We start from the raw sequence: 26,699 nt of genomic DNA, 5'->3' as shown, positions 1-26,699 counted from the left end.
ATGACTTCTGGATTAAGTAGACAACTAGCATGTTCTATCCTAAGTACAGTTGTCTCTTGGTATCTGTGGGGTACTGGTTCCAGGATCTCCCATGGATAACAACATTCTCCGACGCTCAAGTCCCTTATATAAAATGGTGTCGGAGGGTCAGCCCTCCACAGATGTGGAAGCCATGGATACGGAGGGCTGACTGTGCAGTCCTTCTCTGCAGCTTTGTTGCGCTCAAGGGAAAAAACCTGATAATTATGACCAGAAGGGAGGAGTAGAAACTTCTAAGCTCTCAGGTTTTAAAAAGCCACGTTTAGAAGTGTTAAATTGACTTTCATTTTCAAAGAAGGCATGTTCTAGGGCGATCCCTCAGCCTGTAATAGTTACAGAGCTGCTGCTAATGCTGGCCGGCTCCCCCTTCAGCGGGACTTCAGAGAACAGTGAGCTTGTCCTCCGTGGTTTGTTCACGCGAATTCTTCTTTTCTAGTAGCTCACCTGTAAGAAAACAACAACAACAAAAAAACAAAACAAAACATGAAAACCTTTCCAAACCGAGGATTATGCACGTGATAACTAGAAGAGGTTAAAAACAATCTCATTCCTCCAGTCCGTTGGCTGAATTAGCTTATTTTACTGGGCTCCTTGGCTATCCTTTCGTGGTTTTTCTGTGCAAAAATACTCTTAGCATCTGCATTTAAAAATCTGCAGCATCTCCTCTCAGTTACTCTGGATGTAATCTTAATCCACACTGTCTCATAAATTAGAAGCCTGTGATCCCTACTACCTCCTTTCCCTACAGCCATTGTCCTGTGGCTCCTGAAAGCTGTCTCTCAGATTCATCCCAGTCCTCTGTCTCTACTGACAAAGTCTTGGTTCAGGCCAAGCAGCATTAACCTGGATTTGTGCACTATTCTACTGAGTCTCTTCCATTTCTTGCTCTCTTTACACGGTCCCTGGTCCCCTGTGGGATCTGTGTTTAAAAGCTCTAGTGAAAAGGCATTCAGGACTGTCACTACTTAGCTTCTAATCTACCTCCCTAGCTTCTCTCAAAGCGCTACCATTTACCTCTTTGTACAGGCCTCAAAACATGGACGTTTTGGGGGAAGTTTGGGCTTTGGGGGCAGGTCATGGTTCTAATTCTGACTCGGCCTCTTATTCATTGATTAACTGTGGGCCAATTAATAACTCCATATTTCATGCAGTGTTCTGGGCACTGGGGTTGGGGTAGAGTGGGATGGGGGTCTATAGTGAACAAAATAGACCAAGTCCCTGCTCCTATGGAGTGTGTGGTCTAGTGGAATCACTAGGTGCTTAGGACAGCATGTTTCTAATAAGTAAATTGTGTCAGAGATCATTAGTTGCCTACCAAAATATCCATTCTCCCCATCTCCCAGATGGGAATTTGTTCTGCTGAAAAGATGGAAGTTCCCATATTCCCTTACTGCTTGAGATGGTCACTGCAATGTAATTGAAAGTCATTGAGTGGGGCTTCTGGGAAATCTATTTAAGACGGGGCTGACTCAGTTGGAAAACACTTCCATTTGCAATTTTCTCCTTCCTTTTTCTTCCCAGTTAGAATACAGATATGATGGTTGGAGATCCAGCAGCTATCTTGGCCAATGAGGCAGTTTTGAGAATGGGAGCCTTTTGCTAAGGAAGGTAGAAGACAACCAGGTTACTGGTGACTATGGAGCCTCCATATCAGCCTTGGATTACCTGTCTTGCGACTTCTATGGGAGAGAAAAATTCAGTAAGTCTCTATCTCATTCAAATTTTCTTGAGTTGAGTTTTCTGTTTGTGTAGTTGAACCCAAGCCTAAATTATATACAATGTAACTATACACAATCACCACTTAAATGCTAGATTTGGAAATCATGACTTTAAAGAATAAGTAACAAATTACTTAACTGTACTCTTGATAATCATCTCTTGTTCTAGTATCATTTAAATAATCACAATGATGATAATAATGTTTAATAGTAAGATAATATTTATGTAAATAAATCTTGCCTTGACATAATCTACCTTAAATCAAACCTCAAGTTATCTAAAAATTGAGGACAAACTTACAGTACTGTACCTCATTCTTGCTTCAAATTGGTCTTAGTTTTCTCTACGTAAATTCTGAATTTTCATATTTATTTCAATTTCTGAATATGGCCCAGGATTGCCAAATACTTAACATACATGCCACCAGTGCACAATCCTGTGTCCATGCCAGACATTAATAATTGATTATGGCATTTTCTCTGTCTCAGGCTCTTTCTCATATACCTTTTCAGCACAGTGCCAGGCAGCTCCTACCACTGGATCAGAATTGGCAGCAGACATATATTTATTGCAAGCCACTTTCAATAACTGAAAATGTTGGGCAGAGTTGAATATTATAAGTTAATTTTTTTCTTCGAGTTTTCTTTAAGTATTGTACTCTAAACTTCCCGTTCATTGAGTGGGCATTGCTTTTATGTCTTAGGTTTAAGGAAAGGCAAATGGGGGCATATTTGCTTACGGTAGTTCTAATATCAGTATAGGTTAGTGAGCTTTAGGGAGTAGGTCACATTCATTTGGGCACCTACTGTTTTTAAAGCATTAAATAATAAGGATATAGAGAGAAAGAGGGAAATATAATGGTGTCTTCTCTCCGTGGATTTATAATCTAATAAGAAGTATAGGATAAATCCAAAATTTAAAAATTATAGGGCTTCCCAGGTGGCGCAGTGGTTGAGAATCTGCCTGCCAATGCAGAGGACATGGGTTCGAGCCCTGGTCTGGGAAGATCCCACATGCTGCGGAGCGGCTAGGCCCGTGAGCCACAACTACTGAGCCTGCGCATCTGGAGCCTGTGCTCCGCAGCCAGAGAGGCCGCGATAGTGAGAGGCCCGCGCACCGCGATGAAGAGTGGCCCCCACTTGCCGCAACTAGAGAAAGCCCTCGCACAGAAACGAAGACCCAACACAGCAAAAATAAATAAATAAATTAATTAATTAATTAAAAATTATAGATATCATCAGTAACAGCTAATGGTGTGCCACAGATCTACAGGGAAGAGAAATTTAAATTTCTAAATGCTACCTCTATCATAATCATTGAAATAATAATAGCTAACACCTCATGAGGACTTCTATGTGATGGACCCCATATACTATGGTTTTTCTATACATAGAGGAGGCTGCATGGTTCATCCAGATTCCTCCTTCCCCAGGACCTCCCTCTAGATACACAAAGGTGGACTCGCAGTGTCATGTCCCCTACATGACTGTTGGGGCTTCTCCTCATCCCATGGTTGGTTTACCCAGCTGATTGACTTGATCCAATCTGAGCCAATGAAATTCTCTCTCCCTGGAATTTACATGGGCAATGAAGAGGCCAGGGTCTGTAACCGTTGAAACTGAGCCACATATCCACGTGTTCCAGAAAGAATGGGCACCACTGCTGCTGCTGGGATCCCGGAATGGTACTAGTTCTTGCTCTCTCAGAGATTTACCAAGCTCGACACCATAAGAACTGTGGGGAGGTCTGTATGTGATATGAGTGTTTTAACCCACTCTTTTTCCCTTCTTCCTTGAACACCGAGGTACCCCACTATTTCAATACTTTACTTCTTCTTCTCTTTCTTTTTCTTCTTCCCTCCTTCCTTCCTAGCCAGAATCAGATGTAAATCAGAATCATATTTGCAGTGAAAGAACTTTTCCTAATACAGATACGTTATTTTCTTTCATTCTCACTACAACACTAGGAGGAGATAGCGTATCGCCAATGATCAAATAAGGGCATTAAGGCTTAGCGAGATTATAGAATTTGACCCAAGATCACCCAGCTATTAGGTGGCAGAGCCAGGATGCAGACCCAGCTAGATCCATGTGATTCTAGAGCCAGGACTTTAGGAAAATGTTTGGTCCTACAAGTGGTGAAGCAGCATTTTCCCATCCTCTGTTCTCTAGAAGATCAACAGATTGCTTTCAGATAGCCATGGTTCTGGACACAGCATTATTAGAGCTCAGGAAAAGCCACCCCTGAAATGTGGATCTACCTCATCTCTTCTTTTTGACCTCACTGTCATTGGGGTGCTTGCTTTCAAATACAGCAAAACCCAAGTGGAAGATGATAGCACATAGTTTTTACTCTATTTGATATAGCGGGTGATGTATTTGTGCTGTATTTGATAGGGCAGATGAAGATGATAGCAACACCAATAATCTCTTCCATCAATAATCTCTTCCTATGATTTTCTTGAATATCCCCTAGCCATGCCCCCTTCTTTCTTAAAACGTAGCTTAAGACTTACTTCCAGGAAGATTTTCTCAATTGATTTTATCCCATGCTTTTAAAATTTTTAACAGAGGTTGGAATGAAAGGGAAAAAAAAAAGATGCTCATGCTCAAATCTTGATGCATTGTATCCTGGGTATCTTCCCTGTTTTGGAATGGGGTGTATCCTCCTTTGTCCCTCCAGGGGGAGGGACAAAGGAGGATTATTCTACCTGCTCTCTAGCCAGGAGGCTGACTTCCTTGGACCACATAAGGGGGCTTCATTTGGTCTTGGCCAATGAGAGAGGGAGAGCAGTAGATTAGGGAGAGGAAGGAGATGGAGATTGGGGTATTACTCCCTGTCTTCTCCCTATGGGGTCACCTCAGGCTGGCTGTTTCTCTGGACTAAAAGTCACTTCTCTTACATTATGCTTCTTCTCAGCACTTCTCAGTTTGGGTTCCAGTAATTGCTCCTTCCCCTCTCTCCTTCAGCTCTAGGAGTGGTAGCAGCTCCACTAGTCCTTGCCCAGGGGTTCTGCACTACCCCTTATGGTTTCCTGTGTCCTGTCTGCTTCCATAAATAGTCCTTCCTTGGATCATCCTCATGTAGTGCACTTCTGTTTCCTGCCGGGGTCCTGAGTGATGCTATTTCTAAGTGCTTCTCCTAACTAGTCCTTCTGTGCCCTCTTGCCCTGCATTTTCATTGACATGCAAACTTGTTTTGTGTTCAGTACTCTCTGGGAGAGTCCAGTCATTCAAAACTAGCCATTAAAACTATTATTCAATAGGCAGTCACTCTGTAAATATATATTGCATTAGGCTAACCAAAAATCATAAATTCACATTTAGAGCGAAGACAATGTTGGTAGTGAGTCTGATTTACGGAAATCATTCATTGTACTCCTTTCCCATCCCTGCCCCTTTAATGGTATCACTGTGTGTATTTTCAGGGGACATCCACATGTCTCTGTGTAGAAAAACTGGAAGGACTGTGGATGTCGATGTTTTTTGGACAAGCACTTACTGGGTTTGCTCTGAAAATTCCGTTCAGTTGAATTCCTCAGGCTACCTGGAAAAATATGCATAACCCTGAAATTTGAGGACAAAATCAGACTTCCATCCCAGAGCTGTCTCCAGATTATGTGTCATAATTTGTACCTAATATTTTTACAATCAAATTAGAACTGACCTGATTGTTAGAAGCTAGCATGGCTTTTATTTTTCCAGTTTTTTTTTTCACACTTGCCAACTTATAGTTAAAGATATGGAAACTCAGAAGGTCAGACAACATCATCCAATGGTAACTTACTGTGCACAATGACTGTCTTTGAATTTAGTTGTGTTGCCCTCAGTGGGAATGATTTGGTTGTCCATGAACATTAGATCCTGAGAAAGGCTATTGACTATGGGACTTGCTTATGATGATTTGACTATGATTTAGGATATAGCTAGCTTTATGCAGACTTATTCAGATTTTGTAACTGAATCATTTACTTTCTCTATGGGGGAAGGTGTGGAATTCATGGCATAGTAAGCTGATTGAACCATGAACACAAAAGCCCTGAAATTTAGGGTAGAGAATTCATGCAGAAAATACACTATCAGTAAAGTCATCGCTGTTTTGCTCAAAAGGGATGGAAGGTATGCTTGATCAGATTGCAGCAGGTACTGCCTGGCTTGAGAACATGAGCCCTCAGGAGGGGGTCAGACAGAGCTTTATTTTTTCCTGGTTGAAGTTCTTGTGCACGCGGTAGATCTCTTAATTTATTATGCAACGTCAGTTTCTCTATATACTATTTCTTCTGCCAAATCACCTATTCTTTGTATGACTTCATCTCAAAAGTCTGTTCCCAGTCTCCAAAATCATATGTACATGTAGATCTGTATTCACAAACAGCCATGTTCCATCTTCCTCAATGTTGGGTTCTACCGCTAGAGTCCTTACCAGGATGGCTGCTCTTTAACAATTAAAGAAAAAGAAATGGAGATTTTAGAGATTCTGCTGATTCAAGATTAAGAGAAAGGAAGGTGTATGACAGGTCAGGCTTCTGTGAAGCAGACTCTCAGATGGAGATTGGGGCGCAGTATGTTTATGGGGGAGTAAGGGAAGCAGGCTCAGCGGAGGGATAAGCTGGCCTGTGATGCAGCCGCAGCAGACGCTGCCGCCAGCCCCACGGTGAGGCTCTGGAGCTGGTCTGGCCTTGCAGAGTTATCTGCGGTTGAGGCAAAGGGCCAGGTTTTTATACTGTTGTGTACTGATGAGAAATGCTATTTCCCAGGCAGCCCCAGGGAATTGGGGTGTGGCCTTGGGTTAGGCAGCTGTCTTCAGCTTAGGCAGTCACTGGTATGAGGGCTCAGCTGTGAGCTAGCAAGACCCAGCAATCAACACTGCCAGCAGCTGCTGGACTGAGTGCTTCCGTTCTGAAGGGTGGAGAGCAGCACGACTGCTGGGCGCTGATCCCATTTGTTCCTCTTGGTCAAAGTCTCCCCTCTCTGTCTAGTTGCTCTGGTCCTTAGCTAGGAATGTGAACAGTAGAGAGCTCTTGGATTAGAAAATATTCTCTTTCTTTTCAAACTATGCAAGAACTTTCTAAGATGACCAACCATCTTAAAGTGCAGATGAGCTTCATTTGTTCAAAATATAACTTGCCTGACCAAATATATTTTCATAAAGAGAATGTTCCCAGGGACACCCCCGTTACATAAGGCTGAACGCATGGGCATATGGACGTGGGCTGTGTACATTTCACAGAGGTCTTCCCCAGGGGACTTTAGCTTCCAGTGAGGTCAAATCTTACCCTTCTCCAGAGGTAGCTCAAGATCTGGCCTTTGGAAAGTCACTGTTTTTGGATTGGTAAACTTGAAAACTCACTTTTTTTTTGGTTTTAACTCTTCTTGAAAAATCTCACTTTTCTACCATAGGAAGTGAAAGCACAGAGGGTCTTTCCTTCAGAGGCAGCCTGGGGTTATGATGTGAACATGGCTTTGGGGTCAGAAACCTGGTTCCCTAATCTGGCTCTTCTGTCTATTAGCTCTATGACCCCCAAGCAAATCCCTTATTGTTTCTGGGTCTCAGTTTCCTCAACTTATGAGATGAGTTGTAGTGAAGATTGTGTTAATAAACACGAAAAGGCTTTGTAAATTGTACTGTACAGTTCGAATGTCTTGTTACACTTGTTAGAGCTGGAAGAAAGCTGGGTGATTATCTTGGCAAGATCTTCAGTGGCCAGATGATGCACAGAGTCCCAGGAGGTCAGAGGACTCGCCTACGTTTGCACATCTGGTTAGTGGCAGAGCTGGAGCCAGCCCCCAGCCCTCTCAGCTCCCAGGCTAGTACTTTTCCATGACACAAGTCTGCCTCCAGTCTCTCTCCCCGCAGTTCCTCTCACTGCAGCATGGAGAGACTGTGTGTGCTGCTCACTCCCATGGAGCTGCCGAGAGGATTTCAGAATGGCATGATGTTTGCCAAAGCTTTGAGTCTGTAATCTGGAAACAAGACACTCTTCAAATCTGAAGAACTCTTATTCAAAAATTGTTACCTTAGTCATAATGCTAAAATCCCCTTGGGCTACAGTAAAGAGAAGAGCTCATCTTGTACTGGTAATAGAATTACTGAGCATGTACGTCTATTTGTGCATGCGTGTGTTTGTGTGTGTGTGTGTGTGTGTGTGTGTGTGTGTGTGTGTGTGTAGCTAGTCAGACAGAGGAAGACAGGGAAAGAAGAGGAGAGAGAAGAGAGTCTCCTTAAAAAACAAATTACTGTACCATATATTTTGTATAATTTCCTACCCCCTTTATTTAATAAGTCCAAATTAAGAGTTCTTGTAATTCTCTTGCATCAGGAGATAGGCTCTCAGCATCCTTGAGTGCTGCAGGGCCTGCAGTTTTTCTGCTTTTCTGTAGATATTCATTTCCAAAATTTCATTACCATCCCCCATGTGAGTCACTCACTCCCATGCAATCCATTTAAAACATCCAGCACACTCTGGGGGCCGGAAGGACAAAGCTCAGAAAAGGCCAAGCCTATTCATTTGGTATGTTGAGGAGTTGCCAGTGTGAAATGGGAGAGGAGACCCAGCAGGGTTCCCCCAAGGTAGCCAGCAGACATGTGGCAGCATCTGATCCCTACCCACCTCCCCTCTCCAGGAAGGTGCCCTTTTATTTTGCTGTATGCTTCATGCGTGGGAGTCTGGAGGCAATACAATTGGTGAGCGAGAACAGAGATGAGAAAAATTCCTCTAGCAGGATAATAAAAATGTAAGCTGAATATTGTTAAGAAATATTTGCACATGCTATGTACAGGCAATCGCCTCTATTCAGGAATCAGAAGACTGGGATTCTAGCGCTGGCCTTGCCATCAGCTGGTCGTGTGATCTGGGGCAAGTTTGTGTTCGTTTCTTGTGTTGTTTTTTTTGGCCACGAGGTATGTGGGATCATAGTTCTCTGATCAGGGATCGAACCCGTGCCCCCTGCAGGGGAAGCGTGGAGTCTTAACCACTCAGCCACCAGGGAAGTCCCTGGGGCAAGTTTTTTAACCTCCCACGAACTTCAACGTCTTCAGTTATCAAGTGAGGATAACGAAACTTGTTTTAGTTATTGCACGATGAATGTAGAAGTGCTTGGTGATGTGAACAGCTTTATACAAATGTAAATTTATTTCATTTATTAGCTATGAATTATTTACCTGATTTCAATATGCTTCTCCTATATGATAGGCAAGCATGTAGCCTCTAAGGGGATCTTGGTGGCTGGCTCCCTTTGCCTTTGAAAGTACAGAGCAGCACAGCAATGCTGTCCTGCTTTTCCTTATTAAGAAGGAAGTCATCAAGGGGTAAATCTGACAAAGGAGCCTCATGGAAGCTTTTGAGCTATTGCCTTGGGCTGCCCTAACATTGGAGTTTGGCATCTGGGGCTGTCATGCTAAGCAGGCCAGGAGATTCCTCACAACAAGGTGTCACTAGAAGGTGCCACAGCGTAGCCCTTTGGCATCAATCATTTCCAGCTATGCTTAGAAAAGCTAATCAATTTTTCATCATCCCCTAGGAGTACCAGCTTGAAAAACACAGTGTGAAAAATGCCCAAGGGATGCCCATTCTCTGCCTTCTGCCATAGAGGGGTCCATACAGAGAGTCCTGCTGGCAGGGGTAACTCCCACAAATGAGCTACTGCCTCAGGAGCAGGTGGTGAAGAAGGAGGGGGGCATGGCTCCCATATCCTTATTAGCAATTTTCTGTGTGTGGCATTTAAAACTGAAGAAGCAGTTAGATACTAGCTCTTGCCTGAGCCTAACACTCAGAAATTCATTCACTAGGTTGCTGCTCTCAGAAACACTATTACCTGAGCACCAAAGTGCTCTCTGCCCTCAGAATGGACGTAACTGTTTCAGAAGTGGTTCTGTTCTTGTACCTGAATATTTTCTCTGTCCTCAGAATTCCTCAGTGGGGAAGAGTCATGCTGCTCTATACATAAAAAATTCAGCATATGGGTTCAAGAACTTTCAGGGACTGAATACATCAGTATACCAGAGTTGGGTTGGGTGTATTGATGTTTGGTGGCTAAGAGATTCTTTCCTTAAGCTCTTCAGCATCTAGCAGAATTACTTCAATTTTTATGTTGGAGGAAGAAAATGGAATTTGTGGTCTACAAGAGGCACAGCTAACCTAAACTTGGAGAAAAGGGGGAATTCCATGACCTTGGCATGGAGTTAGGCCCAAGAAGTGAAATGCAAATCTTTTCTGATTCACATCATTTTGTAGTATGGGTTCTCTCAGATTCTGGAAGCCTGGATTCCTTCAAATCTGTCTATTTAGTTCTATAGGAAGAAAATTCCAGAGGTTGTAGAGAAAGTAAAAATTAGAGACAGAGACAAAGTGAATTGTAGGTTTAAGGTAATTGGAGTAAGGGCTTGATGATCCAAGTTAAAATCCTGACTCAGGTCAGAGACCCTAGGAAAAATCACCATTACTTATCTGAGCCTTAGGTTTACCTGGAAAAAAAATGGAGGCAATTGTAGCTGCCTTCTCCACTAGCATCCCACCTATGTCACAGTTGTTATGATGGGCATGAAAGTTTTTTGCAAACTATAAAGCACAATGCTTCCAGGATGAGACATATCTTGCTCATGTATGTGCACATGAATGTATGTAAGTGAATATGAACCAAGCATTTCGTTCACATGTGGGTTTGAGGTTTTTATTTAAATTTTCTTTTTGTTTGCTAATGGGGTAAATTAGGTGCCAGTATGTCAGGGAAGAGACATCATCCGCGATGTTTATGACAGGGTGGACGCATCAGCCAATCTGTACTCCCCTGTAAACTGGAAATCTACAAGTGCAGAAATTATGTCTCAGTTCAACTTTGTCCTGGGGTGGGTGTCACATGAGTCTTCAGAGAGAGACAGGTGGGCCTGTAACAAGGCCCCAAGCGTCAAAGCCCTGCTGTAAGAGAAGAGTGTCAAAACCACAGAGGGGACTCAACATTCCTTTTCTATTCCTAGAAAGTCCCATGATGGTTTAAAATATTTTCCTTCACATCTTCCTGGTCTGACAAAACCTTTATCTGACCTTAAAAACTATTTTCAAGAACTATTTTAAGGTTCTGTTTTGATTTGGTTTTGGATGAGATTCTTAGGGAGAAAGAAATCTTTAGTTTTTTCTTTTTAAAACAGGCATTTTTACATGAAAATCCCCTTGAATTAAAGCGACAGTCTCTATGTAGGGAGAGATCACTGCTCTGCAATGGTCATTATAGAATTAGTCACAGACTTTATATGCAAAAAAAAATTGTTTTCCCTTCCACTACAAGGAAACTATCGAATTCCAACTCCACAGTATTAGGCCAAGTTCACTCAGTATGGCTTTCAAGCACAACAGACAAAGCGTTGAATAAGCTTCCCACTGGCATTGCCCTAAAATTGCATCGCTAACCTTGGAAGCTAAAGCCATTGAAATTAAACAACAGACCAAACGTAAAGACAACCTATTGTGTTTCCATGTAAAAAGGACCCTCAGGTTTCCTTGCGAAGTTCAAGACCAGTGGAGACTTAGAAATGTTTCCCAAGAACAACATTTTTTTTAATCTTTTTTTTTTAATTGAAGTATAGTTGATTTACAATGTTGGGTTAGTTTCTGATGTACAGCAAAGTGATTCAATAATATATATATCATATATTTATTCATACTCTTTTCCATTATTGGTTCATTACAGGATATTGAATATAGTTCCCTGTGCTATACAGTAGGACCTTGTTGTTTATCTACCAAGAATGATATTTTTAAGTGAAAGAGAGAGACTTAGTAGACAAATTTTGTGGCAGCTAGTATTAATAGTATAAATGTACACTTTATAATGGTACCTTTTATCCAGAGAACTCAATGAACCAAAGTATCAAGTACTCACCAATTTCTTAGTCCTTACATCTTTAAATTCATTTTATCCATAGACTTTATGTAATTTTCTATCAGCTTTTGGATCTGGATGGCGGAGGTGGTGGTGGTGAGGGGGACATTGTGTCACCATTGGATCTCTTTATCAGTTGAGATGGAACTCAGATTCAGAGGATCCTTCTTCCTGCAAGTCATATTGAGTTTTTTAGTGGACCAGAGACTAGAGATCCATTGGCAACAACCTCTACTTCTGTTGATCTAAACTCCTGATGGTCTTTTTCAAAAGTGTATTTCTGTATGGTAATAAGTTACTTGAACCAGTAGAGCCTTCCGTTGCTCTTCTCTTCCACTTTTGCTTTCAGGGTAACCAAAGCTCTTGACCCTCATCAACGTGAGTGAAATAAGAGAGTGAAGGACTGAGAGGTGGTTGGTTTCTCCATGTATTGAATAGTTCTACTGGGCTTTGATTCGTGACTGGAAAATCACTGGCTTCTGGCTAACCTGAATTTCTGTGTCTTCATTTTTAACCTAATATTGCTGCCTTAATTCAACCTGTAGGTGTCTGTAGTAAATAAAATCGCCGGTAATGACAATAAAGCAAGAGATATATACTTTGAAAATGTAACCTTGTGGCTGTTATAAAGTACTGTGAATTGTCTGCCAGCACACTTCGTAATATCTTGCAATTTTAGTAGGAGAAAAAAACGTTAGCCCCTATTTTGCTGACTAAGGTCTTGCCCCTACCATCTTATAATTGAGAATGTTCAAGATGGTCTCATTTCAGCATTAGTGTACATTGAGTATCACATTCCAAGAATTAAATCAGATGAAGAGCTAAGACCTTGTTCCAATATTATGAAGAGGCCAGGGGAAGAATGGGACCTGATAAGCCATCTGCACTCATGCTCCCAACAAATCTGCACAAGTTGCCTGTAAAGTCATGGTCAGTGGCAGCCACCTTGATGGGAGGTTCTCTTGACCTTGGGGCATCTCTGAGCATTTGCCTTGGGGCAAATGAAACCTGAAGCACCGTCTATACTTTTCAACATGCTCAACTTACTCTAAGTCCATGGATGATCACCGTGCTGCCTGAATTCTGTAACTAGCCTGTGGCCAACTTTGAGAGTGGTGGCTGGTTCTGGTCCAGTGACAACCACTCCAGCTGCAGTTATAAGTCATGGGGAAGTTGTGAAAGAGCCTCTAGCAGAGGCTAGCAAACTTGAAGCTGTTCGTTTAGAGACCACAGAGAAACTGATACCAATAGCTGAACCTGTCCTATCCAGAGGAGGGCGCCAGCTTCAGACATTCCTCTCAATTTCAGTCTCAAGCCCCATCCTTCTCCTCATTGTTTCCTTTCAGTGTGCCAGTCTGTGTTCCTTCCCCATGACAATACTGTCTTGGTTTTTAAAGAACACAACATTCTGCTGCTGTGAATAACATCATTAAGGTTGTTTTGAATTCCAGAACATTTGATTGAGGTGGCTATTGGTATAAGCAGCATCCTTTTCTCCAAGGAATAAATTCCCAGTCCCCCCTTTGGAAACTGACTCATAGCAGGGCAATGGCACAGAAGTGTGAGAACTGGAGGTGAAAAGTTGTGTCTCCAGTTAAAATTGGAGATGATACTTAGAAATTATTATTTGAAACCCTGAAAAAAAAAGAGTGTTGTGTTTTTTTTTTTAACCTACTGACTCACTGATCCTATTTCCTTAAGACTTTCAATTCAGAGTGATATAATTTACCTACAATTATCAAAACATTTTTTGTGTTTTACTATATCAATAGCAATCAACACTATAGAAATTCAAGACAATGTAATTTCATATAATTTTAGAAATGATGTAATTAAAATGAATCCTAAAACCAAAGGAAAAAATCCAAGGAAAATAACAAAGAGAAATAGATTGGCGGCATAAGGACCCAGGAAACATTTTTTAAAGAAAAACACCTAAACTATTTTGATTTGATTTTTACCCTCCTGTGAAGGTAACAAGGTTGTCTGAAACTTGGGAAACCATTGGTAGAAAACTGAAATGAAACAAAACAACACAAAACAGAACTGGGATCAAATCTTCACCAAATCTGTTACCCTCTCTAAGAGCCAAATGTAACTTTGAAACTTGATGCCAATGCACAAGTGGTCCAAGTTACTGCCTTTGCTCTTTTTAATATGTTGGCTGATTATGGAGCTAATAATAAATATAATTGAAAATCACTGTTGGATCCTTTGAAGCTTGCTGCCAAATAACGTTTTGTAGAAGAATATATTAAAAAAAAAACCTTGAGGGAAACTTCAAACAATACTTTAAATACTTCAGAATCAACAGTCCTAGTGTTAGATTTACCTCAAGAAGTTCATAGTGATTGTAAAATATAATATTAACTCAAGAAAGCACTCACTCTAATTTCCCATCTCTAATAAATGTCACCAGGGCAGTCATTGTCCTAATTACTTCATTTCTGCCTGGCTTTGACTGAAGTTAATTTTTTATTCTGAAACAAATATGTGACCAGGACAAAGTACCCAAATTAATCAGCTATTGTTAGTCAGTTTCATCCATGGCTTTGGAAATGATGCCATTAAGACAATGTGGCTCTTTAGCAGAAACAATGTCATTCTGCCCAGACTTTCATTTTAGGACAGGGTTTCTGCAGTGAATTAAGAGTCTCTGGAAATGGTGCAGAGCTACAATAACAGCTTTCTGGTTTTGATTATAAGGCAGAATGATTTCCGGTTTTCTGTAATATTTGCATTGTGAATGGGATTCCATTTTTTCTCATTTAGATGCAGTGATCAGATGAGAGAAATCTGAGCCCATTCCATCAAAGCTCCATATTGTGACCAGAATACAAATCACTCGATTCTGGTTCCTTAAGAAATATAGCTTATTTTAAAACAGAGAGCGTATTCGGGGCACTGCACAAATGAGAATTAGAGATGGTGTTCAAGAAACCATGCACACTTGAGCTGAAGTCACGATGTATTGCTCTGGGTTTCATGGTAGCTAAGAGCATATCTCTAGCAAAATGCTTTCATAACACTCTTCTAGGGCACTGAATTTTGAAAAGCAAGTGTATACAAATAAATACAGCTTAAACAGAGGCGGGGTGGTGGGATGTTATCCCAACCATCACCATATTCATGACTCTAAGGAGATGGCTAACTGAGATAAGAGACATCAAAGCCCATTGATTTCAGCAGAGGTGTGAACAGTGAGAAAAACGGCGTGGTGAGTTCTAGTCTCCATTCAGACCTGGGAAAATTACTGAAGTGCCTTTCCTTTACTTAATTTTCATCCCCTGAAAATGGGATGGTGATGTGTATACCTAACCACAAGGCTGATCAAAATCTCTGGAAAGGGCTTTTTCAGAGACATGGTCCTCCATGCCCAATGATCAAAAAAAAAAAAAAAAGGCTCAAGGCTGAAGTAGACTTTCTTCAAAGTAAAGTGAAACCTCTTATTTCATTATTATTGTTTATATTTTCAGTCAATTAGTGCCTCTTCCAAACCCCTGGCATTTCCTGTGTAGAAAGATTTTTTAATGCCAGTTTGGCTTCACATTGAACAACGTTTATTTTTCTCCCATGTGACTGTCCTAAAAATATTTGAAACAGCTGTCATGATGCCCTTAAGTATATTCTCTCCAGGCTAAACAAGTCCAGTTCTTCATAGGCCAGGGTTTTAAGTTCTCTTGTTGTCTTAGGCTCTCCTAGCTGGATGAGTTTAAGTTTACAAAGGTCTTTTCCAATGGTGAGATATTGGGAGCAGAATATGGGGCTCAATTGTGACCTGTCCATGTGGAATCTGGCAAGAATTGTTGCTTCACATATTCAGCCTACCATGGCTCTTTAAAGACAGCTGAAGTTGAATCAGTTATTTTTGGAGGCCACATCATATCATTGGCTCATGTTGAACTTGGAGTCAATTAAAACCACAAGTCTTTTTCACACATGCTCCTGCTAAGCCACTGTGTGTGTGTATAGCTATATATAGTTATTATCTGTTGAGTGCTTATTATGGGCAAGGCAATGTGCTAAATGCTTTGCATCTTTTGCATCTCATTTAATCCTCACATGAACCCAATGACGTAGTAAGTATCCGTAGCCCCTATTGTGGGTAGACTGAGGCTCATACAAGCAGAGACTTGCCTAAAGAGGTCTGACTCCAAAGCAGATACTCTTGAACTTGAGGCTATTTGACCTTCTAAAATTGCATGATGTTTTTGTTGCTAACATTTCTTGGAAGGAGAATGCAGAGGACCCATCATCAAAGAGCAGAACCAGTAAATATAAATCAGGTTACACTTGCCCTTCCTTTTAGCCAGCTGAGATCTTTTTGGATCCTGGTCTTGTCCCCAGATATATTAGCCATTTCCTTAAAGCTGCATGCACCCATGTATTTCATCAGCTGCCATCGCTACTCTCATTCAAGTCATTGCTTCAAAAAATAGAACCAGGCCAAGGACAGAGCCTCTCAGTCCACACCAGAGCCTCCATCAAGTTGGCATTGATCACCACTCTGATCACGTTACAAATCCATGGTACTGTGATTCAGCTCACATTTTTTTTTCCTCTTGTCCATCATGAAGACCTTGCCACATCCCTTGCTAAAATTAAAGTGCAGAATTTCTAAGCCATGCTGCTATTGAGGCTAGCATTACTGCCGCAGAGAGCAAGAAGGAGTGTTCTGGCAAGATTTGCTCATTGTGAATCTGTGTTATTTTTAACTGATCAGCATTTCCTGTGCTACGGAAGCATGGTCCAGTCCTAACTCTCCATTCTAGCCTCTGGTTTGGGACTGATATCAAGGTCACCACTTTCCAGTTTATAGCATCAGCCTTCTCCTCTTTGAACATTTGTTCTACATGTGACCACATTTAGTTTTCCTATTTTTCAAAAGAAACATTAGTTACTGTGGTTGGGTGTGCAAGTTCTTTTTATATCTTGGAAGACATTTTTTCTTGGCAAGTAGATTTGAACATATTTAGGACACCTTATCATATTTGCTGAACTTTTTTTCAGGCTGAATATAATTTTATTTTACAAAGGAGACAGAAGTAAAATGATCTGCATTTTATTTCTTTCAAGCTATTGAGATGCATTTGGTCTTATCAGTAAAGCGTAATACATCATTACTTCTCAGTTTTGGATCTGCTTTTAAAAACTGGTGTTCCAAGGTATGTACACACCCTTCTGATATGAAATAAAGATAATAATATAGGATGCATCAGTATCATAGGAAAATAGCAGATTAGGAGGTAGAACTCATACTATACTAGATATTTGCAAACTGTAGTATACAGTATAACTCAGCTGAATGGAGAGAATAGAACTTCTTCAGTTTTTTGGTAACTAAATGCCAAACCTTTACACTAACTTTAGTCTGATATGAAAATTTAAATTGTTTCTCTAGGAAATAATGTCATTGGAATAAAAACCATCAGTCTCTAAAGGTTGCTTTCACCTTTTCTTGCTTCTTTCCCCAAGATGATATTCCAGTAGGAGGGGAATTTTTATGTCATCACAGCCTGTGCAAAGATGGAATGACTGGCCTCATGCCAGTTCTCTGTTTACACTGTCTCCTTCATGATTGGCCTCTAACATGATGGCCTGGGAACACTTGGCTTTTGGCTTTCTGGGTGCTCTGGTGGCCTCCAGATTTGCTATACATGACCAATGAACTTATGATCCATTCTTTTGGTTTGTATGTGCTCCCAAGAAAGATAAACCAACCCTCTGGATGACTCAACTTTCTTTCAGCTCTCACAGGAGGCAAATCCTAGGGTTTCTATGACTTCTCTATCCAATACCCTGGGCGGATGGTTCATCCCAGCCTCTGTTTCTAGGTCAGCTTGTCCTACCACACTGGACCTCATAGCTTGTGTTCCATCAAATATCCATCCCATACAGGAGCTGGGGTTAGCTCATGAGTGCCAATTAGACTTCTCTCTATGTGATCATGCATTTTGACCTCTACTCCCAGAATCCAATGTGGGAACTAAGCAAAGATAACCTTGCCCTTAGTGCTCCCTCAATGTATTTAACACCCCCGCTTCTGCAGGCCAAGGCTCATAGAGGAGAAGTCAGGAACAGATCTTACTGTTTACCCCTTTGACTTCTCTCAATTCTCCTCTGCTCCCTTTCCAATTTCTCCAAGACAGGAAAAGAGCTGGCATTTCTTTGGTTTCCCCAACATTATGACTTAGTTCTTTCTAATTCTGGCTAAGCTATAATGGTAGGTGTTAGTATCTCCTCCATGTAGCAGTAATTCTTTCTCTCTGAGCTGAGTCCACAGAGTTCAGTTGTTGATAGACTGAGGGGAAGACAGAAGAATTTGAATAATTTTGCCTCAAGGCAGTGAATGGCCTGACTTTCAAGGCTATCTTCCTGCTGCTTATTTTTATTTTATCTAATCTAATCTCATCTAACCTAATCTAATCTAATCTAACATACATATGTTCTATATATACACAATATATATAACTATATGTATATATATGCATGTATGTCTGTATATCTGTATATATGTCTGTATTATAACTTGTTTAAAGGTCTATTCCCTTGGGTGAATACACAAAGCTTCCTTACTGTGACTTATTCTGGCCTCTCTAATGAAGTACCTGGCACTAAATGAGTGGGGCGCTTGGGTTGTATCCCTCTCCATTTTTAGAGAACTGCCTTCATTCGCTTAGGGGTAGACAGCAATAATTACTGTTAGACAAGGAAACAGGAAGTTCCAGTATCTTTTCTTTGGATGTTAAAAAAGTGTATATTGCTCTCATAAAAATTTGCAGCAAATGACTATGTTACTCTTGGGAAATGTATTTTGGATTCTGAAGTTTCACTTTCATAAGCCTCAACAATGTGCATTTGATTAAAGAGGAAATGGCAATGGGTCAAGGCAGGAGGATGGATTTGAAGTTAGGAAGGCTGAATCCTCAACCATTGGTAGTAACTTGCTGGGTTGACTCAAGCCAGTTGCTTGATCACTGCCTGCCTTGTTTCCCTGTGTCTAAAGAGAGACAAGAAATCCTTCCATGGTTAACACTTGCAAAGTAAGATGACACCAGGAAAGGAAGTGACTGCAAGTTGCCTATGCTTTGCCCTATCACTTTTGACCTCTTTTTCATATATGCTTTGCCAGTTGCCTCTAAAAATACAAATCCGCTGGTTCCACAGTTCTAGAACCATGTGACTGTAATCCAACTCCTGGACCAAGTAGAGAAAGTGAAAATATTCCTCTTACTCTTCTGCCCTTCTATCAATGACACAGCGGGTAAGCAAGGCCAAGATTGAGGGGCAGAAACTCATAGATGATAAAATTAATTTGTCTCCACAAAATAGTTGGAAAATTTGTATATATATATATATTTTTAACAACATATATACTCCATCTATTTCTTTTAAATTTTTAAAATTTGTGCTTGGTCTACATGTAAAGATAGAGAAATGGGAATATTTTTTTCCTATTATTTACAAACTAGTATTAACCCTTTGGGTCTTTTCAATCACTGCCTCCTTCCAGCAGTCTGGGTCACTGTCATTTGGGGTCACTTTTGGCCCCTGGAGCCACATCCTTGTGAGGCTGGGATTGTACCTCTAGCTGAGAGTGAGCAGAGAGAACTGTGCTCCATCCTGGAACTCAGCAACCTCTCAGTTCACCTTAGAACTGGCCAGGCCTCAAGTCGCTCCCAGGGCACTTGTCAATAGACCTAACCTCCTGAGGAAATGGAGTCTGATTTCCCTTGAAGTAAAAGTTTAAGCATTGATAATGACCCCAGATTATACCAGGCTAAGACAAAATCTCAGGAGCCAATGTAGGGAGCAAAGATATTTCTTTCCTTTAAGGAAAGAGGGTAGTTCCCCATCTCTCACCTTTAGTGAAGGCAGGCCACAAACCACAGCTGATGGTGGGATTTGATGTGGTAACAGCCCAAATGCCCTCAGCTTCCAGTCAGTGCACAGGGACTTTATGATCTGTGGTTGGTGTAAGCCTGTGCTTTTTATGTCTCTCCCCATGCTCTGTAGCTTTTGATTGATTGTGGAAAGGAGGAGGAAACTGTTAAATGCATGTATTCGTCTTTTTATCCCTTTGCTTATATCATTCTCATCACTTCTCCCGAGTCACACAGGAGGGTCTTTCCTGCTTATTTCCATCTGCAAGCCTGAGACCCAGGGGAGCCAGTAGTGTAGTCTGAAGGCCTGAGAGCCGGAGAGCTGATGGGGTAGATTCCAGTCTGGGTCTAAAATCCTGAGAAGCAGGAATGCTTAGGTCAGGAGAAGATCGATGTCCTAGCTCAGCAGTAAGGCAGAGAGTGAATTCCTTCTTCCTCCTCCTTTTGGTCTATTGATACCCTCAGTGTGGGTGGACGATACCTACCCACCCTGGGGGGGGCCCTCTGCTTTACTCAGTCCACCAATTCAAATACTAATGTCTTCTGAAAATACCCTTACCAACACACCCAGAAATAATGTTTAACCAGCTACTTGGGTATCCTGTGACCCAGTCAAGTTGACATTTAAGAGTAATCATCACACCGTCTCCACAGGGGACATTTTTGTTGGATTTGAAAGAAAATATTCTATGTGCAAGCCAAATTCTTTTCAAAGTTAAGCACCAAATATAAGATGTTAGCCACATGATTTATTTACAATTTGGGATAATCCACACAGCTTGTGAATGGATCTCTCTCAGTATATTCCTGCTAACCAACTTTAGTAGCCTTTTTCAGATCTCCTTGCTTGATCGATCAATACTATATATGTCCTTTGATTGCCTTAGCAGCAAGGTTAGAATCTTAAAGCAAAGGTAGTTTTATTTTGTTGGAGGGTGCAGAGAGGAATTGACGGAAGGAGTTCGGTGCCAGGAAGGTCCCCATGACTCTTCAGTGATTAGTGTTGTTCCATCAGCAGGTACAGAGCTAAGGGACTTTGACTCTTACAATCCTTAAATCCCCTGGGGATAGGATTCATCCCACTGAGCTGGCACAGAATACAGGCTCACTTTGCTTCTTGGGTGAATGAAGGAAGGACTGCTTTGGCATGCTTGGATTTGACCTGTCTACCCCTTCTTGGACTTGTTCCAGCCCTTTCCCAATCTTAAGGCTCAATACCTTATTTACTCAGGGTAAAAAAAAAGTGGGTATAATCAATTTAATGAGTTAATGACCAAAGCTCAGATGCTACGCCATAGCTAAATACCTTGGTGACAATTTATGAACCTTGAATCCTAGTGACCAGCCCTTTTCTGCTTGTGAGCAGCATTAGCTTGAACCACATATTGGGGATTAATTGTTCTTTACGCTTACGGGAACCCAAACTAAGAAATATTTGGTTCTAATGATGGTGAAGGAGAGTCAATAGGTTGTATTATGGTATAGATTTCCCCTTGTTGTGTCTCTTTTTTTAAAGTTACAAAAGAACTGTTTTAGGCTTAGACGTATTCACCAGCCATTTAGTACTCTTAGACACATTGCATATTTAATGTTCCACTTTACTGCTTGATGAAAGAAATAAATGCATAACAAAATGCTTTGAAAAATGCTCAATTTTTCAACTGTTGATTTAATATATAATGGTTCAATAAGGTGATGAATCGCCCTGGTCTACAACTACTGAAAAATAGAAAAATTACCCACACTGATATGTTGAATCTGTGAATATTAAGTTTGTCAATGTAATTTATGACTAGGCAGGTAATATACCGGTAATTTGCATACTAATTGCTATGGTGGAAGCCAAACGACTTTAATTCAGCAAATTAGTCTGCTTAAGCAGAAGCCAGCAATTGCCTCTCTGTTATAGAGAGACGAAGCTTATTTAGCAGTGAGAAAATGGAGCTCTGGCCAGGAGGTCTTTCAGAGCTGTAGAGGCCCCCTGGTGGCAGGCAGGCCACATGGTTGCATAGCCAAGCAGCGCTGCGGAGAGCCTACCGTCAGCTTCTCAGAGCCAAAGCCCAGTGGATTTTCCCAGTGATTCAAATTCAGAAAACAGAAGAATGAGGTCAAAGCAGTTCACTCTGGGTAAAAACAATACACGCTTGTGTGTCCATAACAGAAGCAAATGGAAAATTGAAGGCAGAAAAATAATCCATTCTGGCTTCCTTGAAGAGGTTATTTTAATGTGGCATATTTTCTTTAACTCCTTTAAAAACAGATTTGATTTTCTTTTTTAAAATAGGAGTGCGTCTGGAGAGCTGTAGGATAATCAAATGATATTTTAATGCTACGGGAGCAGGAGGCATACAAAAAGATGTTCGGCCTCCTCAATAATAATGAAAGAAAAGCAAATCAAAATAGTGAGGTGTAATTTTCTAGCAAAAACGAAAAAGATTAAAAGCTTTTATTGTTGTCAAGGGCATGGAGAAATGAGCATATAAATTGGCATAACCTTTTAGGTGAGCAGTATGGTGGTAGCTGCAAAATTTTAAAATGCACATATGCTCTGACTCACCAATCCCACATCAAGAAGTGAATCCTATAGAAATATAAATGTATAATGTGAACTATATGAAATTACTGTGATCAACCATTTTGATATACAAAAACAGCAACTTAAATGAGTCAACCTAATACAAGGATGTGCAGTGTAACATCTTGTAATGATTACAGTCTGGAAAAAGCCTAAATGTTTAGCAATAGGAAACATTAAATAAATAGTGGTACATATTTTATGAAGCTTTTAAAAAGCATGAGGTAGAGCTAATCTACACTGAAAAGGAAAGGTGACCATGGAATATTAAGTAAACAGACCAGGTTGAGCGACATTATGCGTAATCCAATTTTTGCTCTTAAAAAAGTATTTGTGTGTATATATATTTATGTATTTCGATTTGTGTATAAGGTAGGTATAGGAAAAGATTGGACAGTTAAATCCTAACATTTAACCACGACTACCTTTAGAGAGTGGCACTCAGGATGGAGTCTGGGGAGAGGCATCTTCTTTCAACTTTTTGTACTGTTTGAATTCAACATAGCCAATGTGCCCTTTTCATGGTTAAAAATCCCCCACAAAAGATAAGGAAAATAAGACATAAAAACTATGGGGGATTTACCCAATTAAAAAGAACAGTTTGTGAACTAAGTGAATATTCAGTGATATAATATTTGCTCTGTTTGGCATGTTAAGATTTTTACATATTAACATTTTAAAAAGTGGGGCACACCTATATGTTTTGCGTGTGTAAGTGTATTTTACTAGCCGGGGTAAAAATTAGGATAAATGTTGTATTAAAAGCAGTGATATATGAACTAAATAAGCTCATCAGCTTCAAGAGTACCCAGTGCCAAATCAGCTATTTTCTATAATCATGGTGACCCTCAGTTTTAGAAAACAGAAGGACTTGCAAAGGTACATGAGGGCATGAAAGTCAAGGAGGATCCACTGGGCTAGATCACTAATTGAAAACACTATTTTATCCTCCATCTTTATTGCTACTAGAGCTACAGGAAACTTCATGGTTCTTAAGTGTATACTTTGATGAAATTTGACAAATGTATTCAGAGATGTGCTGATAAGCTGGCTCTCTAGAAAAAAAAAAAAGCCTGATTTGTAACATTTGTTGATTTTCCTGGTTTAAATAATCCCACCATGGCTGATTTCAAGCTAGCAATGGTTTAACAACCGGCTCTCAAAATTATCCTGATTATTTAAGAATTGCCTCTCAGGAGCATGAGAGCCAGACTCAGCCCACTGCTGAATGTATTCAATTGCGTAACCATCACCCAAATGAAGATGCAGAACCTCTTCATCACTCCAGAAGTTTCCCTCATGGTCCTTTCCTGTTAATCCACTCCTCACCCTTCCCTAGAAAACCATAATTCTGACTTTTATTGCCAAAAATTAGTTTTTAATGTCATATAAATGAAAGTCTAGAGAATATTCTTTTGTTTGGGGCTTCTTTTGCTCAACTTAATATTTTTGAACTTCATCCATGTTGTTGCAAAAGACACTATTTAAAAATCATTGCATTTTCCTATAAATCTATCATCTGTGTCCTTGTATGGATCTTTGATCCATTACTGGAATAGAATCTACACTTTAAAACATAGTTTTCCTTCTTCAAAACTCCTCTTTCTTATTTTCTTCCTCTAGTTGCTCAGTGTGTAATGTTGGACACACCACACATAAGATGTAAGAGAAGCAGGAGATTCTACAATTCTTAAATATTTCTATATTTCAGATCTCACATTTTATCAAAATGAGAATTGAGTGGGGAAGAAAATCATGGAATATCAGCAGACACCGTTCCCCATTTGATTTCTCTCTTCATAGTGCGCGCATGTGTGTGTGTGTGTGTGTGTGTGTGTGGTGTGAATCTCTGAATATGGTTAAGCAAAGCCTGGCCACAAGATAGTATGTACCAGTCAGACTCCAACCTAAAAACAGCCTGACTTTGGTCCACCAGCTGGGAATGTTTTCCATGGCAACACCCTAGTCTCATCATAAAGACATTAGAAGCCAGAGGATAGGGATAAAGGCCTGTAATGTCCAAGCAGAGGGCCCAGGGACTGAATGCAGGAACTTCTTAGATAAATTGAAGAGTCTGATGGCCATGATGCTGTACACTGTCACTAAGCATTTCTATGACACTTTATACCATTTCATGGTATTTTTAAGTCATTTCCTTGGGGTTTTCCAAAAGAGCCATTTCTAACAGTCCTAGAATTGTGACTGTTTTTACCAATAAGAAGAAAAACAGTGTGATCTTGAACCAGTGGGCACTTCAAATCATCTGTTCCCAGTGGGAGCCCACCTCCCTAAATTCTGATCAGCATTTTTAAATGTATCACTTGGGGTTAGGTGAAAATTGGGAATGGATTTCAGGGAAGAATTTCTGAGTGCTTATGTTGATTGGGTTTTTATTATAAACAGAGCTAAACTTTTAGGTTGAAGTAAAATGCTGTAGTCCCAGAACATAGCCCTCCCCTTTCAACCAGGACTAGCTGAAGCCTTGAGATCCCTGGATCTTGAGCACGGGCCAAATGGCTGTCCCAAGTGCCTGCGGGAGACAGGTTTGAGTTTCCGCAGCTCCCTGCTTTCCAAGCATGGCCTCTCTCTGCTCTGGCCTAGCTCCACTCAGATGTCTGCTTGTCCTTTCTTTCCTGTTCTGGGAGAGTGCTGGGCTGAGACAGGGCAGTTTAAATTGTTGAGCTCATGGAGACCTGGGGGAAGAACAAATACCACAGCTGCATCTGCACTGAGGGCATGTCTCCCACAGGCTGCTCCCGGCCAGTGACCACCTGTGGCAGGGAGGCTAAAGCACACCCATTCCAGGGAAACATGGGACTACTTTGCCAGCTGACTTTGGCCTCAAGAACCTCCCAAAGGTTTTGCTGAAACTTCCTTGAACTGCACAACAGTCTAGGATGCTTTCACCCAATCTGCTCCCTCTGTCTGTCATTTAGGGTCCGAATTGCATGTGCTCTCCTAGCCTTCTCTGGCTCCCATTGTATTTCTTTCATTCAGGCACCTCCACTAATAAAATCCTTGCACCTTTAATCCTTGCTTGACATTTGCTTCTCAGAATATCCAGTCTAATACAAGCTATTCAAGAACCTCCTGCACGGCTATAGGGAAGGATAGTGAAGGTGGGATTCAAATATCAGGTAGATGGTGACTTGCCGACCTGTAGGTTCTCCCCCAACGCTGGCATCTAGAATCCACTTTTCTAAGTACCCTGAAGTGCTCTCCCTGTCTGTGGCCAAGGAAAGGCTACTCGGCAGCAGCCAGGAGAGGGGACTGTGGAGGAGCAGCCCTCAGCGTTGCCTGGCGTGGTGTCCTTCCCCAGCGTGTGCTTTCATCTTTTTCTTGTCCATGCCATCTCTGTGGTATGCAGGACACCTCCAGACATAAAAGGGAACCTGGGCTTGAAAACAACAATGGAGGTGGGAATGAAGGAAGAGCAGACCACCCTTTTGGTCTCATCAAAAAGACATTAGAAGCCAGAGGCGAGGGGTGAGGCCTGCAATGTCCAAGCAAAGGCCCGGGAGCTGAATGCAAGAGCTCGCAGATAAATTGAGGATGTGAGAATCTGGACCAATGTCCTCACTCGCTTTAGAAACAGCCATAAGACAAAAGAATGCTGTCCAGACACTGCTTCTTCCAAGTGAGCATCACAGAAGGCAATAAGAGTTTGCCAGCCCGTTCAGATTTCAACAATAGGCAGTAGATGATGGAGGAGCCAAAGAATGAGAGAGAAGAGACTGAGGATCTCTGCCTTTCCATCACATTTCTAGCTTCTACATGTAGCCAACTATTGAAAATCTCATAGGAAAGTAGGGGGACAAAGATTCTAAAGCAAAGATCTCCCACCCTCAAAGGGCCACTGACTCATTAGGTCCTAAGAATGTGGTCAGAACCAAAGTGAGGTGAAGAAGCCTGCTTTCATTTCGGGAGGTCCAGCTCCACCAAGATCTGGTCATTCTGGGTCTCTGGGATTCTCGGGGTTGGTTTGTTCCAATCTGGCTTGTTCTGGCTGGTTTGTTCAAAATCTGTCTCTTTTATAGTGGCCCAGAGCCCAGGTCAGTTCAAGGCCTTGCTGGAGGCAGTCAAGAGACAGCCACAGCTGGGTTCAGCTTTTGAGCCCAACCCAATCCAGATTATACTCTGGGGACTGGGCTGAGCCATATTAACATCTGCAAATTTGAGCAGGATTTGGGACTAGAAAGGGGTGGCTGATATTTTCCAGGGCTTATGCTTGGACCACAGCACAGTTAGGCTTTGCTGGACCCCCCGAGTCTCTCAGTTTTGAAGTCTCTCTAGTTGTATAAAGAAGAGACCCTTGTGTCCCAGGCTATTACCTTCTTCTCTTGCTAAGGATTTCATCAGGGCTGAATCTGCACACATGTAAACCACCACAGAAATGTGTCTGGTGAAATTTTCGGTTTTACTTAATTTTACAAAACAAGTAGGCATCTTTTCATCAAAATCATAAGTTGGAAAGATGAAACAGAAATTTCCAAACTTGGAGGACAGAGAAGGGGTATAGGGGAGGCATAGCAGCTTGATGTGTGCTTCTTAAAACATCAGACTTTGAGAGCAAAATTAAACTGTTCTCTGTCCCAATTCACAAGGCAA

General features: G+C 41.2%; 2 long non-coding RNA genes across 2 annotated transcripts in view; one reads left to right on the top strand and one right to left on the bottom strand.

Annotated features, from left to right (window-relative positions):
* Positions 1–377: 377 nt before the first annotated feature.
* LOC309619378 overlaps positions 378–26,699 on the bottom strand; it is an 85,199-nt gene continuing 58,877 nt past the window's right edge. Inside the window, exon 4 of the long non-coding RNA XR_014238909.1 lies at positions 378–483. This is a non-coding gene — a long non-coding RNA (uncharacterized lncRNA). The remainder of the gene's footprint in view (positions 484–26,699) is intronic.
* Positions 469–26,699, top strand: part of LOC309619437 — a 109,294-nt gene continuing 83,063 nt past the window's right edge. The window contains exon 1 of the long non-coding RNA XR_014238960.1: positions 469–1,738. This is a non-coding gene — a long non-coding RNA (uncharacterized lncRNA). The remainder of the gene's footprint in view (positions 1,739–26,699) is intronic.

The sequence above is a fragment of the Balaenoptera borealis genome (genome assembly GCF_965194805.1).
Source record: "Balaenoptera borealis genome assembly, chromosome: 2".
In the NCBI taxonomy this organism is placed as follows: Eukaryota; Metazoa; Chordata; class Mammalia; order Artiodactyla; family Balaenopteridae; genus Balaenoptera; species Balaenoptera borealis.
Note: the sequence above shows the minus strand (reverse complement) of the source record. Positions and strands in the feature narration are given on the sequence as shown.